The sequence below is a fragment of the Leucopleurus acutus genome (genome assembly GCF_964270905.1).
Source record: "Leucopleurus acutus genome assembly, chromosome: X".
Classification (NCBI taxonomy): Eukaryota; Metazoa; Chordata; class Mammalia; order Artiodactyla; family Delphinidae; genus Leucopleurus; species Leucopleurus acutus.
In genome coordinates this window covers 131,685,038-131,699,650 of record NC_139148.1, presented here as the reverse complement: position 1 = coordinate 131,699,650, position 14,613 = coordinate 131,685,038, and positions in this window count along the sequence as shown.

Sequence of the window (14,613 nt, the reverse complement as noted above, 5' to 3'; positions counted from 1 at the left end):
GATTATTAGTTCCTCATTATAAAATGTCTAAAATGATGATAAAGAAAAGTATTAACTAAAAAATGTTAAATATAAATTAGGGGCTGAGGAAAATCCCTGAGTAAAAATAGTCTGTAACGTTAAGTAAACATGATCAGAGAAGATAGAGATGGGAAAATATAAGATGTGACCATCTACCCTACTCAGTGAGTATTCAGCAGAAAGACTGATAGTCCAAGCCTCTACATATGACAGTACCAATCTGATGGTCTGAAAACCTTGAGAAAGTTGCTAAAAAAGGAAGCAAATTCTTGGCCTTTTACAAAGAACCCTCATCTCTATCTTTGGCTCTGGAATCCTAGGTAGGCCTGGAGAAACACTGTTAATTTTTTTAAACATTAAAGAGTTTAATTAAGATTTTTAAATTCCATAAATCATTGTACATATAAAAGAAATATATCTGGAGCAAGAAGTGGAATGGGGAATTAGATGCTGAGTTCTCATTCCCAATACATGAGCATGTGGAAACCTATTATGCAAAGGCCACCAAGGAAAGAGGAGCAAAGAGTATTTTGAAACTGAATTCCAACTAAAACATGGTTCCAACATCTTTAAAATATTGATAGGACTTACTTTCAGCTCTGGCAACATAGCAGGCTAATATGATGATCATACTGTGTATAAAAGCAACACATGACTATATGCTGGCTATAAGAAATGCTCCTTAACAATACAGATGAAGCTTGAGGACATTATGCTAAGTGAAATAAGACAGTCAGAAAGACAAATATGGCATGATTACACTTATACAAGGTATCTAACGTAGTCAAATTTGTAGAATCAAAGAGTGCAATGGTAGTTGCCAAGTACTAAGGGGAGGGGGATATGGAGAGTTACTAATCAATGGGCATTGTTTCAGATAAGCAAGATGAATTAGTTCAAGATCTGCTGTATAACATTGTATCTATAATCAATGATAATATATTATACAGTAAAAATGTATTGAGGATAGATCTCATTTTAAGGGTTATCACAATAAAATAAAAATTTAAAAAGAGACGCTTTCTAAATATGAGGACAAAGAAAGACTGAAAGTAAAAGTATAAATATGTACCATACAAACAGAAGGCCTAAGAAAACTGGGATGGTTATTTAGATATGAGAAAAATTACAGTTATGTTGGAGATTTTAATATCTCTCTATTGGCAAATTGAAAATATGCTCAACATCGTTAGTCGTTAGGTAATTGCAAATTAAAGCCACCATGAGATATCACTGTACATCCACCAGAATGGCTGAAACTAACCAGCTGACAACATCAAATTTTGGCAAGAATAAATGAATGACCGGAACCCTCATACATAGTGAGAGTGCAAAATGGTACAAACACTTTGGAAAATAGCTTATCAGGGTTTTTTTTTACATCTTTATTGGAGTATAATTGCTTTACAATGGTGTGTTAGTTTCTGCTCTATAACAAAGTGAATCAGTCATACATATGTTCCCATATCTCTTCCCTCTCGCGTCTCCCTCCCTCCCACCCTCCGTATCCCACCCCTCTAGGAGGTCACAAAGCACCGAGCTATCTCCCTGTGCTATGCAGCTGCTTCCCACTAGCTATCTATTTTACGTTTGGTAGTGTATATATGTCCATGCCTCTCTCTCACTTTGTCACAGCTTCCCCTTCCCCCTTCCCATATCCTCAAGTCCGTTCTCTAGTAGGTCTGTGTCTTTATTCTTCTCTTACCCCTAGGTTCTTCATGACATTTTTCCCTTAAATTCCATATATATGTGTTAGCATATGGTACTTGTCTTTCACTTTCTGACTTACTTCACTCTGTATAACAGACTCTAGGTCCATTCACCTCATTACAAATAGCTCAATTTCATTTCTTTTTCTGGCTGAGTAATATTCCATTGTATATATGTGCCACATCTTCTTTATCCATTCATCCGATGATGGACACTTAGGTTGTTTCCATCTCCAGGCTATTGTAAATAGAGCTGCAATGAACATTTTGGTACATGACTCTTTTTGAATTATGGTTCTCTCAGGGTATATGCCCAGTACTGGGATTGCTGGGTCATATGGTAGTTCTATTTGTAGTTTTTTAAGGAACCTCCATACTGTTCTCCATAGTGGCTGTACCAATTCACATTCCCACCAGCAGTGCAAGAGGGTTCCCTTTTCTCCACACCCTCTCCAGCATTTATTGTTTCTAGATTTTTTGATGATGGCCATTCTGACTGGTGTGAGATGATATCTCATTGTAGTTTTGATTTGCATTTCTCTAATGATTAATGATGTTGAGCATTCTTTCATGTGTTTGTTGGCAGTCTGTATATATTCTTTGGAGAAATGTCTATTTAGGTCTTCTACCCATTTTTGGATTGGGCTGTTTGTTTTTTTTGTTATTGAGCTGCATGAGCTGCTTGTAAATTTTGGAGATTAATGCTTTGTCAGTTGCTTCATTTGCAAATATTTTCTCCCATTCTGAGGGTTGTCTTTTGGTCTTGTTTATGGTTTCCTTTGCTGTGCAAAAGCTTGAAGTTTCATTAGGTCCCATTTGTTTATTTTTGTTTTTATTTCCAATTCTCTAGGGGGTGGGCCAAAAAGGATCTTGCTGTGATTTATATCATAGAGTGTTCTGCATATGTTTTACTCTAAGAGTTTGATAGTTTCTGGCCTTACATTTAGATCTTTAATCCATTTTGAGCTTATTTTTATGTGTGGTGATAGGGAGCGATCTAATCTCATACTTTTACATGTACCTGTCCAGTTTTCCCAGCACCACTTATTGAAGAGGCTGTCCTTTCTCCAGTGTACATTCCTGCCTCCTTTATCAAAGATAAGGTGACCATATGTGTGTGGGTTTATCTCTGGGCTTTCTATCCTCTTCCATTGATCTATATTTGTGTTTTTGTGCCAGTACATTACTGTCTTGATTACTGTAGCTTTGTAGTATAGTCTGAAGTCAGGGAGCCTGATTCCTCCAGCTTCATTTTTCCTTCTCAAGATTGCTTTGGCTATTCGGGGTCTTTTGTGTTTCCATACAAATTGTGAAAGTTTTTGTTCTAGTTCTGTGAAAAACGCCATTGGTAGTTTGATAGGGATTGCATTGAATCTGTAGATTGCTTTGGGTAGTAGAGTCATTTTCACAATGTTGATTCTTCCAATCTAAGAACATGGTATTTCCCTCCATCTATTTGTATCATCTTTAATTTCTTTCATCAGTGTGATAATTTTCTGCATACATGTCTTTTGTCTCCTTAGGTAGGTTTATTCCTAGATATATTATTCTTTTTGTTGCAGTGGTAAATGAGAGTATTTTCTTGATTTCAATTTCAGATTTTTCAGCATTAGTGTATAGGAATGCGAGGAATTCCTGTGCATTAATTTTGTATCCTGCTACTTTACCAAATTCATTGATTAGCTCTAGTAGTTTTCTGGTAGCATCTTTAGGATTCTCTATGTATAGTGTCATGTCATCTGCAAACAGTGACAGCTTTACTTCTTCTTTTCTGATTTGGATTCCTTTTATTTCCTTTTCTTCTCTGATTGCTGTGGCTAAAACTTCCAAAACTATGTTGAATAAGAGTGGTGAGAGTGGGCAACCTTGTCTTGTTCCTTATCTTAGTGGAAATGCTTTCAGTTTTTCAGTATTGAGGACGATGTTGGCTGTGGGTTTGTCATATATGGCCTTTATTGTGTTGAGGAAAGTTCCCTCCATGCCTACTTTCTGCAGGGTATTTATCATAAATGGGTGTTGAATTTTGTCGAAAGCTTTCTCTGCATCTATTGAGATGATCATATGGTTTTCCTCCTTCAATTTGTTAATATGGTGTATCACGTTGATTGATTTGCGTATATTGAAGAATCCTTGCATTCCTGGAATAAACCCCATTTGATCATGGTGTATGATCCTTTTAATGTGCTGTTGGATTCTGTTTGCTAATATTTTGTTGAGGATTTTTGCATCTATGTTCATCAGTGATATTGGCCTGTTGTTTTCTTTCTTTGTGACATCTTTGTCTGGTTTTGGTATCAGAGTGATTGTGGCCTCGTAGAATGAGTTTGAAAGTGTTCCTCCCTCTGCTATATTTTGGAAGAGTTTGAGAAGGATAGGTGTTAGCTCTTCTCTAAATGTTTGATAGAATTCGCCTGTGAAGTCATCTGGTCCTGGGCTTTTGTTTGTTTGAAGATTTTTAATCACAGTTTCAATTTCAGTGCTTGTGATTGGTCTGTTTATATTTTCTATTTCTTCCTGATTCAGTCTTGGCAGGCTGTGCATTTCTAAGAATTTGTCCATTTCTTCCAGGTTGTCCATTTTATTGGCATAGAGTTGCTTGTAGTAATTTCTCATGATCTTTTGTATTTCTGCAGTGTCAGTTATTACTTCTCCTTTTTCATTTCTAATTCTATTGATTTGAGTCTTCTTCCTTTTTTTCTTGATGAATCTGGCTAATGGTTTATCAATTTTGTTTATCTTCTCAAAGAACCAGCTTTTAGTTTTATTGATCTTTGCTATGGTTTCCTTCATTTCTTTTTCATTTATTTCTGATCTGATTTTTATGATTTCTTTCCTTCTGCTAACTTTGGGGGTTTTTGTTCTTCTTTCTCTAATTGCTTTAGGTGCAAGGTTAGGTTGTTTATTCGAGATGTTTCCTGTTTCTTAAGGTAGGATTGTATTGCTATAAACTTCCCTCTTAGAACTGCTTTTGCTGCATCCCATAGGTTTTGGGTTGTTGTGTGTCCATTGTCATTTGTTTCTAGGTATTTTTTGATTTCCTCTTTGATTTCTTCAGTGATCACTTCGTTATTAAGTAGTGTATTGTTTAGTCTCCATGTGTTTGTATTTTTTACAGATCTTTTTCTGTAATTGATATCTAGTCTCATAGTGTTGTGGTCGGAAAAGATACTTGATACAATTTCAATTTTCTTAAATTTACCAAGGCTTGATTTGTGACCCAAGATATGATCTATCCTAGAGAATGTTCCACGAGTACTTGAGAAAAATGTCTATTCTGTTGTTTTCAGATGGAATGTCCTATAAATATCAATTAAGTCTATTTTGTTTAATGTATCATTTAAAGCTTGTGTTTCCTTATTTATTTTCATTTTGGATAATCTGTCCATTGGTGAAAGTGGGGTGTTAAATTCCCCTACTATGAATGTGTTACTGTCGATTTCCCCTTTTATGGCTGTTAGTATTTGCCTTATGTATTGAAGTGCTCCTATGTTGGGTGCATAAATATTTACAATTGTTATATCCTCTTCTTGGATCGATCCCTTGATCATTATGTAGTGTCCTTCTTTGTCTCTTGTAATAGTCTTTATTTTAAAGTCTATTTTGTCTGATATGAGAATTGCTACTCCAGATTTCTTTTGGTTTCCATTTGCATGGAATATCTTTTCCCATCCCCTTACTTTCAGTCTGTATGTGTCTCTAGGTCTGAAGTGGGTCTCTTGTAGACAGCATATATATGGGTCTTGTTTTTGTAACCATTCGGCCAATCTGCGTCTTTTGGTGGGAGCATTTAGTCCATTTACATTTAAGGTAATTATCGATATGTATGTTCCTATTCCCATTTTCTTAATTATTTTGGGTTTGTTATTATAAGTCTTTTCCTTCTCTTGTGTTTCTTGCCTAGAGAAGTTCCTTTAGCATTTGTTGTAAAGCTGGTTTGGTGTTGCTGAACTCTCTCAGCTTTTGCTTGTCTGTAAAGGTTTTAATTTCTCCATCAAATCTGAATGAGATCCTTGCTGGGTAGAGTAATCTTGGTTGCAGGTTTTTCTCCTTCATCACTTTAAATATGTCCTGCCACTCCCTTCTGGTTTGCAGAGTTTCTGCTGAAAGATCAACTGTTAACCTTATGCGGATTCCCTTGTGTATTATTTGTTGTTTTTCCCTTGCTGCTTTTAATATGTTTTCTTTGTATTTAATTTTGACAGTTTGATTAATATATGTCTTGGCATATTTCTCCTAGGACTTATCCTCTATGGGACTCTCTGTGCTTCCTGGACTTGATTAACTATTTCCTTTCCCATATTAGGGAAGTTTTCAACTATAATCTCTTCAAATATTTTCTCAGTCCCTTTCTTTTTCTCTTCTTCTTCTGGAACCCCTATAATTCGAATGTTGGTGTGTTTAATGTTGTCCCAGAGGTCTCTGAGACTGTTCTCAGTTCTTTTCATTCTTTTTTCTGTATTCTGCTCTGCAGTAGTTATTCCCACTATTTTATCTTCCAGGTCACTTATCCGTTCTTCTGCCTCAGTTATTCTGCTATTGATCCCATCTACAGTATTTTTAATTTCATTTATTGTGTTGTTCATCGTTGCTTGTTTCATCTTTAGTTCTTCTAGGTCCTTGTTAAACGTTTCTTGCATTTTGTCTATTCTACTTCCAAGATTTTGGATCATCTTTACTATCATTATTCTGAATTCTTTTTCAGGTAGACTGCCTATTTCCTCTTCATTTTTTAGGTCTGGTGGGTTTTTATCTTGCTCCTTCATCTGCTGTGTGTTTTTCTGTCTTCTCATTTTGCTTATCTTACTGTGTTTGAGGTCTCCTTTTTGCAGGCTGCAGGTTTGTAGTTCCCGTTGTTTTTGATGTCTGTCCCCAGTGGCTAAAGTTGGTTCAGTGGGCTGTGTAGGCTTCCTGGTGGAGGGGACTAGTGCCTGTGTTCTGGTGGATGAGGCTGGATCTTGTCTTTCTGGTGGGCAGGTCCACGTCTGGTGGTGTGTTTTGGCATGTCTGTGGCCTTATTATGATTTTAGACAGCCTCTCTGCTAATGGGTGGGGTTGTGTTCCTGTCTTGCTAGTTGTTTGGCATAGGGTGTCCAGCACTGTAGCTTGCTGGTCGTTGAGTGAAGCTGTTTGCTGGTGTTGAGATGGAGATCTCTGGGAGATTTTCACCATTAGATATTATGTGGAGCTGGGAGGTCTCTTGTGGACCAGTGTCCTGAAGTTGGCTCTCCCACCTCAGAGGCAGAGCACTGACTCCTGGCTGCAGCACCAAGAGCCTTTCATCCACATGGCTCAGAATAAAAGGGAGAAAAAGCAGAAAGAAAGAAAGAAAGAAAGAAAGAAAGAAAGAAAGAAAGAAAGGAAGGAAGGAAGGAAGGAAGGAAGGAAGGAAGGAAGGAAGAAAGAAAGGAAGGAAGAAAGAAAGGAAAGAAAGAAGGGAGGGAGGGAGGGGGACGGTGGAGGAAGGAAGGAAGGAAGGAGGGTAGGAAGGAAAGAAAGAAAGAAAGAAAGGAAAGAAAGAAGATAAAATAAAATAAAGATAAAATAAATTAAAGTTATTAAAATAAAAAATGATTATTAAGAAAAAAAATTTTTTTAAAGAAAAGCAAAAACAGAAAACGGACAGATAGAACCCTAGGACAAATGGGGAAAGCAAAGCTATACAGACAAAATCTCACACAGAAGCATACACATACACCCTCACAAAAAGAGGAAAAGGGGAAAAAATCATAAATCTTGCTCTCAAAGTCCACCTCCTCAATTTGGGATGATTCGTTATCTATTCATGTATTCCGCAGATGAAGGGTACATCAAGTTGATTGTGGAGCTTTAATCCACTGTTCCTGAGGCTGCTGGGAGAGATTTCCCTTTCTCTTCTTTGTTCGCACAGCTCCCGGGGCTCAGCTTTGGATATGGCCCCGCCTCTGCATGTAGGTCACCGGAGGACATCTGTTCTTTGCTCAGACAGGACGGGGTTAAAGGAGCCGCTGATTCGGGGGCTCTGGCTCACTCAGGCGGGGGGCAGGGAGGGGCACGGAGTGCGGGGCGAGCCTGCGGCGGCAGAGGCCGGTGTGACGTTGCACCAGCCTGAGGCGCGCCGTGCGTTCTCCCGGGTAAGTTGTCCCTGGATCCCAGGACCCTGGCAGTGGCGGGCTGCACAGGCTCCCCGGAAGGGGGGTGTGGAGAGTGACCTGTGCTCGCACACAGGCTTCTTGGTGGCGGCAGCAGCAGCCTTAGCGTCTCATGCCCATCTCTGGGGTCCGCACTTTTAGCCGCGGCTCGCGCCCGTCTCTGGAGCTCCTTTAAGCGGCGCTCTTAATCTCTCCTCACGCACCAGGAAACAGAGAGGGAAGAAAAAGTCTCTTGTTTCTTCGGCAGGTGCAGACTTTTCCCCGGACTCCCTGCCGTGGCGCACTAACCCCCGGCAGGCTGTGTTCACGCCGCCAACACCAGTCCTCTCTCTGCGCTCCGACCGAAGCCCGAGCCTCAGCTCCCAGACATGCCCGCCCCAGCGGGGGAGCAGACAAGCCTCTCGGGCTGGTGAGTGCCGGTCAGCACCGATCCTCTGTGCGGGAATCTCTCTGCTTTGCCCTCCACACCCCTGTGGCTGCGCTCTCCTCCGCAGTTCCGAAGCTTCCCTCCCCACCACCCGCAGCCTCTGCCCGCGAAGGGGCTTCTAGTGTGTGGAAACCTTTCCTCCACAGCTCCCTCCCAGTGGTGCAGATGCCGTCCCTATTCTTTTGTCTCTGTTTATTCTTTTTTATTTTGCCCTACCCAGGTACGTGGGGGGTTTCTTGCCTTTTGGGAGGTCTGAGGTCTTCTGCCAGCCTTCAGTAGGTATTCTGTCGGAGCTGTTCCACGTGTAGATGTATTTCTGGTGTATCTGTGGGGAGGAAGGTGATCTCCGCGTCTTACTCTTCCGCCATCTTCCCCTCTAGTATCTTTATCAGTTTTTCATAAAGCTAGATATACACCTAACCTATTACACAAACACTTTCACTTTTAGGAATTACCCAAGGAAAATGAAAAGGTAAGTGTACACAGTAACATGAACACAGATGCTTATAGCAGCTTCTTTCATAATAATAAAGAACTGAAAACAGGCCAGATGTCCATCAACTGTTGAATGTATAAATCATGTGTAGTTTACCAATATAGCTAAATAACACTAGGTGATAAAAAGGAATGAATCATTGATGCACACATCCAACATAAGTGGATCTCAAAAGAGGCTTCATTGAAAGTATTTACATGCATGATTCCATTATTTGAAGTTCTAAAACAGACAAAAGCAATATGTGGTGAAAAAAAATAAGAACAGTGGTTGCCCCTAGGGGATGAGGATGAAGCTAATTGGGAAGAGACCTGAGGAGCCTTTTCATATGACCCAGCAGTCCAGCTCCTGGGTATTTACCTAAGAGAAATGAAAATTTAAGTTCATACAAAAACTTATCCATGAGTGTTCATATCAGCTTTATTAAAAATTTGCAAAACCTGGAAACAACCAAAATGTCCTACAATAGGCCAATGGGTAAACAAACTGTGGTACATGCACACAATGGAATACTACTCAACAATAGAACATAACTACTGATACACATAACAATCTAGATGAACCTCGAAAGCAGTATGTTTGGTGATAGGAGCCAACCTCAATAGCTGACACACTTTATGAATCCACTTGCAAGACATATGGGAAAGGCAGTTTTTTAGAGATGGAGAACAGAGCAGTGGTTGTCAAGGGTTAGGTCTGAAGAAAGAGTTTGACAACTGTTGAGAGTTTAGTTAAACTACTCCATAATATTGCAGCCTCTGCATTCTTTTTGTGTGGCTAAGGGGCCTTCAGGGGCCTTGGGTGGACTGAAACCTAACCTCAAGGGCATGCCCTGGATGGCAGCCAGCTAAGTCACAAGAAAGTGTAACTGATATGAGTTCCCCAAAGCCCCTGGTGATAAAACAGTCTCTTCCGCCTCCCAGCTCCTTCCCCTTGTGGGTCCCTTAGATAGGACTCCAACAGAGCTTACGAAAACCCTGCTCTTTTTATGGTTTTGAATTGCCAATCTGGCCTTATCCAGGGAACCTCAGAAACACATCACCTATGGACCCTAATAAAGGCATAAGCTGCAGGTCCTGCTGCTTGCCCTCTGCCTGTACCCTGCCTTGACCTCCTGTGTGGCCCTCCAGGTGTGCTGTGTACCTCATCCAGGACCTGTGAGTATAGTAATAAACTTCTCTACTTCACTTTCCCTTGTGGTCTTTGTTGAATCTTGGCTCACCATCCAACTCCCCACCCAGGACTCTACGTAACAAACGTTATTTTAGCAAAAATCAAGCACTTAAACGGGGCCAGCAGACCAGGGACTTTCCTGGGTTGCTGGAGCTGTTCCATATCCTGAATGTGGTGGTGGATACACACATATGTACATGTGCTAAATTCGTAGAACTGGGCTCCAAAAGAGGGTGATTTTATTGCATAATATTAAAAAAAAAGAAATAACAGAGTGCCATGGACTGCATGCAGTACTATCCCCACTACTTGGTAAATTCTTATTTTAGCACAACTATATTTTTATATATTTTAAAAATATATTTTATGTTATATATTATATATCAGGTTTATATATCGAATATATGTAATTTCTCTCTAACTCTTCTAACCACTATTCTGAAATGGTGGGCAGGTATTACACTCTCATTATTAAAAATGAAGAAATTAAATTTCATTAAAAGGCTAGTACCCTATCAGGGAAGCAGTAGGCATAAAGTTTCTCACTAATCAAAAATACGTAAGGCATAAACATATAGAATTAATTTTAAAACGTGGGTCTCACACGTGGTTACTACTCTAGCTTTCTATGCTAAACCGCCATTTCCACGGTGACATGCAAATTGAGTGATCGGAGGCAGAGCCTGGTCCAGCGAAAGTCACATATGCAAATTGAGGGTTTGGGAGAAAAGCCTTTCCAGTATCAAGATTCATATGCAGGAATCTTGAGGGTAGGGGCTGTGCCTGGTGCAAGCTTCGTATGCAAACCAGGGGTGCTGGGGTGGGGCCTGGCCGGGCGCCCGCCCACTGTTGCTAGGTTACAGCTTGTTCACGCAGGTTGCCAAGCAGGGCATCTCTTGGCATCTCTAGGGGAACACAACCAAAAACTCTTGACCCCGCGTGACCCTAATTCTGACTTTGCCTATGTGTTGATTGTGTCCCGCCCACGCCAATCCCGATCACGCCTCAATCTTCCCGTCAAAGCCCCTGGCCCGTGGGAGTCCATGCCAAGCGCTCTGTCCGCCCACCCCTGCCTCCCGCACCCAGGGCGGTCGGTCGCCTTGGCACCCTCACCCTATCACGACACCGCCCTCGTGGTGTCGAGCGCCGCAAGGAACCCCGTCCCTCTGGGGACTTTGGCCTGGCTCCGACTTGCTCAGAGCCAGCGGGGGAGCCTTCTGTTGTCCGGCCTCACCCCAGGCCCCAGTCCGCCCCCAGCCCCGCCGCAGCCAGCCTCTCCCACCCAGGGCCACCCCATGCACTGTCACCGTGGGAGACCGCTCCTCTCTGTCTGTGACCCCCGACTCCACGCCCCCCACCCCCCAACTCCGGCCAGACCCCCGCCCCCATCCATCCGACGAGGGGTGTCCCACCACCACCTCCCACTCCAAGTGAGTGAAGCATGCGCAGGGGGTCTCTTGAAACACTTTATTGACTCGCAGTGACTGTGCCCAAGGCGGCAGGCAGGCCGGGGCCGCCCGGGCTGTGCGGTTGGTCGGTGAGCGGACCTGGCGCCTGACGGCCGCGCCCCCCGGGGGCCGGGAACCCAGGTGTCGTTGGGCAGCTAGGGCTGGGCCGGGGCCACCTGGGAGATGGTGCTATAGTCCTGAACAAGTCGCTGAGCAGCGCGTTGCTGCGGGCCGCCACGTCCACCGGCTCCGGAGTGAGGTGCCTCCTGCTGCTGTTCTGGGCCTCATGGCGCGCCAGCTCCAGGACCCTGGCCGCCAGGTACTGGATGATGGCCACTAGGTAGACGGGTGCGGACGAGCTCAGGCGCTGGGCATAGTGGCCCTCCCGCAGGAGGCGCTCCATGTGGCTCACGGAGAAGGACAGCTCGGCTCGGGCGGTGTGGGAGCGGCGACCGGGTGACCCTCGACGGCCCCTCTTCCCCGGCATGCTGGCCGTTGGGCGTGCTTTCTGCGACGGCCTCGCTCTGCGGTGCGCTGGGATGAGGTGCGGTGGGATGAGGGGCAGTCGGTTGTGCCTGCTGGTCCCAACATCTCAAGACAACCGGTGTTCTCAGGCCCCTCCTCCGTATCCTAGCGACCATAGGCCAGGCCCTCATTGGTCGGGGAGCACCCTGTGAGGTCACTGCTTTCCCATAACCCCTCCCCCACCCCACCTCACCCCGCCCCCACCCCCTCAGCCGGGGTCCTGGGCCTGCAAAGAAATGGCGCTGGAAGGATCCTGCTCGCTGTGCTCGCTGGACCCTCTCTTTGGTGGAACTCTCACTGTCCACCAGATAGGAACTTTGTACAGAGAAGGCAGCTAATGGCGGACCATCCAGGGGCACCAAGTATACACTGGCGGTGCTGGGCCACCATCACGACTATATATCTGCTTCCAAATGAATAATATTCCTGGCTGAATAATATTCAGCAGGCTGAATAACATTGCAATGCATGGCTAGACCACACATGTTGTGTATCCGCTCAGCAGCTGATGTACATTTGGGTGACTTCCACCTTGTGCCTGTCGGGCATAGTGCTCTGGTGAACATTCCTGTGCAGGGTTCTGTTTGAACACCTGTTTTCAACTCATTTGGGTTTACAACCCATGGGATAGATCTATGCGTTTATTTCTGGACTCCACTGATCTATGTGTCTATCCTTATGCTAGTACCACATAGTTTTGATAACTGTAGCTTTGGACTAAGTTTTGAAATAGGGAAGTGTGAGTCCTCCAACTTTTTTCTTCTTTTCCAAGATTATTTTGGCTATTCAAGGTCACTTGAAATTCCGTATGCATTTAGGATTGGCTTTTACATTTCTGTAAAACAGAGCATTGCGATTTCCATAGGGATTTCATTAAATCTCTAGACAACTTTGGGTGGGATTGCCATCTTAAAAGTATTAAGTCTTCCCATCCACAAAATCTGCTGTCTTTCCCCTTTTCTTTTTAAGGTCATCATTAATTTCTTTCAGCAGTGCTTTGTAGTTTTCGGTGCACAAGCCTTGTACCTCCTTGGCTAAATTTATCTCTGTGTGTTTTATTCCTTTTGATGTTGTGTGAAATAGAACTGTTGTCAATTTCATTTTGGATTATTTTTTCATTGCTAGGATATGGAAACACAACAGATTTTTGTGTGTTGATCTTGTATACTGCAAGTTGGTTGAATTCGTTTGTTAAGTCTAATAGTGTTTTGTGGATTCTTTAGGGTTTCCTGTACAGAAGAGCATGTCATCTGAGAATAGAAGTAGTTTAACTTCCTTTCCAACTTCGATGCTTTTCATTTCTTTTTCTTGCCTCATTGCTCTGACTAGGACTTCCGTTACAGTCTTGAGTAGAAGCACTGAAAGCAAGCATTCTTCTCTTGTTCCTGATGTTAGGGAAAATGCTTCCAGTCTTCCACCATTGAGTATGACATTAGCTAGGGTATTTCATAAAAGCCTTTTATTTTGTTGAGGAATTTCCCTTCTATTCTTAGTTTGCTGGGTGTTTTTTTTTGTTTGTTTTTTAATCATGAAAGTTGTTAGATTTTGTTGAATGCTTTTTCTGCATCAACTAAGATGATCATGAGGGTGTTTCCCCCCTTCATTTTATCAATGTGGTTTTGATTAATCAGTTTTCTTATGTTGAGCCATCCTTGCATTCCTGGGATAATTCCTATTTGGACATGGAATTTAATATTTATAATATGCTGCTGGATTCAACTTGCTAGAATTCTTCTGAGGATTTTTGCATCGATATTCATAAAAGCTATTGGTCTGTAATTTTTCGTATATCTAAGAGTGGAATTGCAGTGTCATATGGTAATTCTATGTTTAACTTATTGAGGAACCACCACCCTACTGATTTCCACAGCAGCTCTACCATTTTTTCATTCCCAACAAGCAGTGTATGTGTGTCCCAATTTCTCCACATCTTCTCCAAAACTTGTTATTTTCTGGGGTTTTTTTGGCTTCGTTTTGCTTGTATTAGCTATCCTAGTGGGTGTGAAGTGGTATCTCATGGTGATTTTGATTTGCATTTCTCTAATGACTAAATACGTTGAGCATCCTTTCCTGTGCCTCTTCGGCATTTGTACATATGCTTTGGAGGAATGCCTATTCAAGTCCTTTGCCCATTGTTTAACTGGGTTGCTTATCTTTTTGTTGTTGACTTGTAAGTTTTCTTTATGCATTCTGGAAAATAGACCTTTCTCAGATATATGATTTGCAAATGTTTCTGCCATCCTATGGGTTGGGCTTCAAAGTGGCTCAGTAGTTGTGGTGCACGGGCTTAGTTGCTCCGCGGCATGTGGGATCTTCCCGGACCCGGACCAGGGCTTGAACCCGTGTCTCCTCTGCATTTGCAGGCGGATTCTTAACCACTGTGCCACCAGGGAAGCCCACTTCTTTTTAAACCAACGTTTAGACAGTGTCATTAGATAAACATCCTTTTCAATGCTAAAACCCGAGTCACTTGTGGCCTTTTCCTGGAAGAGATTTTTGCTGCTGTCAGGTTACAAGAACAGCATAAGAGGCCATTTTCTGGGCATGGAGCCCAGGATTCAAAGGGAAGCTCTAGAGAACATCTGGTCTGCTTGATATATCGAAACTGCATGTGTGTGTTTGTGTGTATGTGTTTCTCTCTGCTGACTCATAGCATTGAAGCGTCTTTGGAAACTCCCCCACCCTT